Source organism: Etheostoma spectabile, unplaced genomic scaffold, assembly GCF_008692095.1.
Source record: "Etheostoma spectabile isolate EspeVRDwgs_2016 unplaced genomic scaffold, UIUC_Espe_1.0 scaffold00007854, whole genome shotgun sequence".
Lineage (NCBI taxonomy): Eukaryota > Metazoa > Chordata > Actinopteri > Perciformes > Percidae > Etheostoma > Etheostoma spectabile.
In genome coordinates this window covers 23533-27701 of record NW_022603529.1, presented here as the reverse complement: position 1 = coordinate 27701, position 4169 = coordinate 23533, and positions in this window count along the sequence as shown.

Sequence of the window (4169 nt, the reverse complement as noted above, 5' to 3'; positions counted from 1 at the left end):
AACCGCTAGCTTTGATTCAGTCTACAATACAGTTACTCAACTAAACAGTGGGGAAAGCAGCTACAGCTAATTTAAGACTTACAGTAATAATAAAGACAATTATTGAGTGATTGTTTTAAATGAGCACAAGTAAAGTAGAACTGACGTAACCACTATTATATATTATATATCGCTGTTATGTTATATAATACACATATAATTGAGGGTCTTAAACATGCTGTCTCAGCTAGCGGTTAGCCGAATTAACTGTTAGCTAAACTAACGTTAGCCTTCCGGTGGAGGCTAACAGCAGACGGCTACTGTGGAACGGATCGTGCAGTGCCGTAAATCCCTGGTAAATCCTCGTACATCATGATTATCATCTGCGCGTGCGCGAACATAATGCACATGCGCAGAACGGATCGTGCAGGCAGGACGGATCGTGTACCGACAGAGAGAGGAAACAAACCGCCATCCTCGTCTCCAAAGAGGAGGAAAGTGTCCGTCACCTGGGCCCCGGGGTGTACCGAGACCCGCACATTGGTTCCGCTTTCTTTGTTCCCCCGCTACGTTAATATTGCTTACCAATAAAATATGAAATTCGTACTAAACGCTACGCTGGTTATTATGTTATACCTTAAGGGTGTATCACACATTCAAGCTGAAATAAATGTGGTGATATGCTGCTCTATACACGCTGAAAGTAGTGATTATTTACATGGAGTCTGGTGGAGATATGCTGCTCTATACACGCTAAAAGTTGTTATTATTTACATGGAGTCTGGTGGAGATCTGCTGCTCTATACACACTAAAAGTAGTGATTATTTACATGGAGTCTGGTGGAGATATGCTGCTCTATACACGCTAAAAGTAGTGATTATTTACATGGAGTCTGGTGGAGATATGCTGCTCTATACACGCTAAAAGTAGTGATTATTTACATGGAGTCTGGTGGAGATATGCTGCTCTATACACGCTAAAAGTAGTGATTATTTACATGGAGTCTGGTGGAGATATGCTGCTCTATACATGCTAAAAGTAGTGATTATTTACATGGAGTCTGGTGGGTTTGGTGATGGTGATTTCGGTTTCATGTTAAACTAAAAGGATCTTACTCTTTAACTAAAGGTCTATCTCTGTAGGGATCCATCCCATAATGTTGTCAGACTCTTAGAATAATAATCTGAGTCTGTCAGAGACAACAACAGAACCTTTAGTGGACGGAAACTTTACCTTTTAATTAGGAGTTGAAACACAGACACAACAGGAAGAATACATCATCAAATAATCAGCATGTGGCCTTGTTTTATTGAACTCATTTTGCATTAAGTTGTTCCACATTCCCCGACATTTAAAACAAGTCGATCATTGACGTTATTCTACAAGTCAGATGAATAAATCAGCCGACCCAACTCCCTACGGACTGAGCTACTGCACCCCCCCTAGTAGTTATACCTTTGACTTTTATTTGGGAGGAGGGGTGTATCAATCTCAGTAAACAGAGAAAACTGATAAATGAAATAACAATAATACGATAATAATAATACATTTATCTATAGAGCGCTTTCCATCAAAGTGCTTTCCAGCAAGAATACACTTTAAATAACAATAGTACAAAAATTTAAAATTGAGACAGTAAAAAAGTAAATAACACTATACAAATACATCAAAGATAAATTAGCATTTAGGACTCATACGCAGCGGTGAATAAGTAAGTCTTAAGCCTCGATTTAAAGACCCATATTGAACATGCCAGTCTGATATCCACTGGAAGACTGGTCCACAATGTTGGAGCTGGAAAAACTCCTATGGAGAGTGAAAGGTTTAGAACAGATAAACCCTACAATCCTAATGTCGGCCATAATTCTTTAACAACCCCGGCAGGCCAGGGATCCAGGGAGCAAGTGGAGCCTCTGGCAATCGTAACGATTTGAGTTAATTCAGCCAAAGAAATTGGCTCAAACTCAGAAAGTCCTATAAAAGGTGATCCTGTGATAGCGCAGTTTAGTCTCCCAACATCTGATTGGGGTATTGCAGTGCGGATGTCCTCAACTCTCTTATAAACATCGACAAATTGACAGTTTCAAATAAAAGTCTAGGGTGATGCTTGTTATTCATAATCACAGTAGAATAAAAAGCTGCCTTTGCAGTAGCCATCCTAGACTGGTAGGGGGTCAGACTGTCAGACCATGCAACATAAGAAACTTCAAGCTTAGTATGGCGCCACTGACGTTCAACTTTCCTGCAGCTCTTCCTAAGAGTCAGAAACTCTTCATTTAGCCAAGGTGGAGGATTTTTTAAAGGACACTTCCGTATCTTGGCGGGGTGACCCCCTTCCAACAAGTCCCGAAGTGAACTATTAAAATTGTCTGTGAGATAGTCCACCGAAAAGGCTTGGCTAAAAACTGGATCCATCACATCTGGTAATTTCAAATTAAGGTCAAGTAGACCATTAGTGCTAATATAACGAGATAACCTCGTCTTTTGCACCATTTTCCCCATACCAAATGAATTGGGCATCGATATGTCAAATAATATCAGCGAGTGATCGGAAATTGGTAAGTCACTGATATTGTTAACTGACACAGACAAACCATAACTTAGAACTAAATCTAATGTATGACCCTGCTGATGTGTAGGTTCAGACACAAATTGTGTGAAACTAAAAGACTCAGTAACGTTTAAAAAGTCTTCAACTAATGGTTTATTGTTACAGAAAATGTGGATATTAAAATCACCAACAATTAAAATCCTCTCATAATGAAAAACAAATCTAGATAAAAAGTCAGCCCACTCAGAAATAAAGTTGTCATTATACTTAGGTGGACAATATATTACAGCAATCAAAACCACAGAAGGTTTAATTAGAGTAAAAAGCTGCGATTCAAAGCTAGAATGAGGATTACAGCTGACAATCTGTCTGCACTTAAAATTGTCCTTAAAAAGTGAGACAATCCCCCCTCCTCTTCCAGAAAGTCTCGGAGTGTTGATAAAACTGGTGTTAAGAGGACAAAGATCAATCAAGGGCAATACATCACCCTCGCGCATAAAGTCTAGAGCGTGGGAATTAAAGAAGTCACGAAGAACAAATGTCTTATTAGATAGATAGACTCCCAACAGGGCTGAAACAGCTGATCGGACTCCGGACGCCCCGGACAAACAGGTTGAATACACCGCCACCGAAGCACCAAATCCAGGAAATTTATGGTGCAAATGTCTTCATGTATGTAAAGGAAACATAATAGGTATTTGGAGTAGGCTGCACTGGTTTTTATTATGGGGGGGGGGGTGTATCAATCTCAGTAAAGAGAGACAACTTATGAATGAAATCATGATATGATCAAATGAACAAATGATGAAACGTATAGATTTTATTAAAAACATTTAGAAACATTAGACTATATGATGATTGTTTATAGAAACATTTGTTTTCCACATTTTAAATATATTACAATATGATTTAAAATATAAAGGACATAATAGTGACCAATAACAGTTGATTATTTTTCAGATGTGACATATCATGAAGTGTTTTAGTCCAACAGTTCAAATGTTGATAACCAGAGATGAAATCAGATGAATGTTGTTGTGTTTGAGTCTCAGATCTGCTTCACAGTGCAGAGTGTGTGTGATGGTGAACAGACTGAACTTTGATTTCAGCAGCTGGTCTTCAGTCAGTGTTTCTGTCCACAGGAGAGACTCTCAGTCCTGCAGAGGACACAGAGACACTGAGGAACCAGAGAAGACCCAAAACCCAGGATAGAGAGGCTGAGTGAATGTGGTGTTGAAGGTGTGGAGGTGGATCAGTGAGTCAGAGGAGACTGTGTAGAAGGACAGAGAGCCAGCAGGAACGTCCACATACACTGCTACTCTGTTAGAGACAGAGGAGGAAGTGAGGACTGTTTCTCTGTTATTGTGCCAGACAGAGTAACCACGTTCATCAGAGCAGATCAGACTCCAGGAATGATCATTATATCCAACCCACAGTCATCACTGTCTCCTTTCCTGCTGATTCCTCTGTAACTCACTGATATAATAACCTCTCCTCTCCTCTCGACCTCCAGTAACAGCGACCAGTCAGACCATCTCTACACAGCAGCTGATACCAGCAGTCAAATCTGTCTGGATGATCAGGGTATGACTGATCCTCCTCCACATTTGTCACCGTCCTGTTGTTGTCAGACAGCTT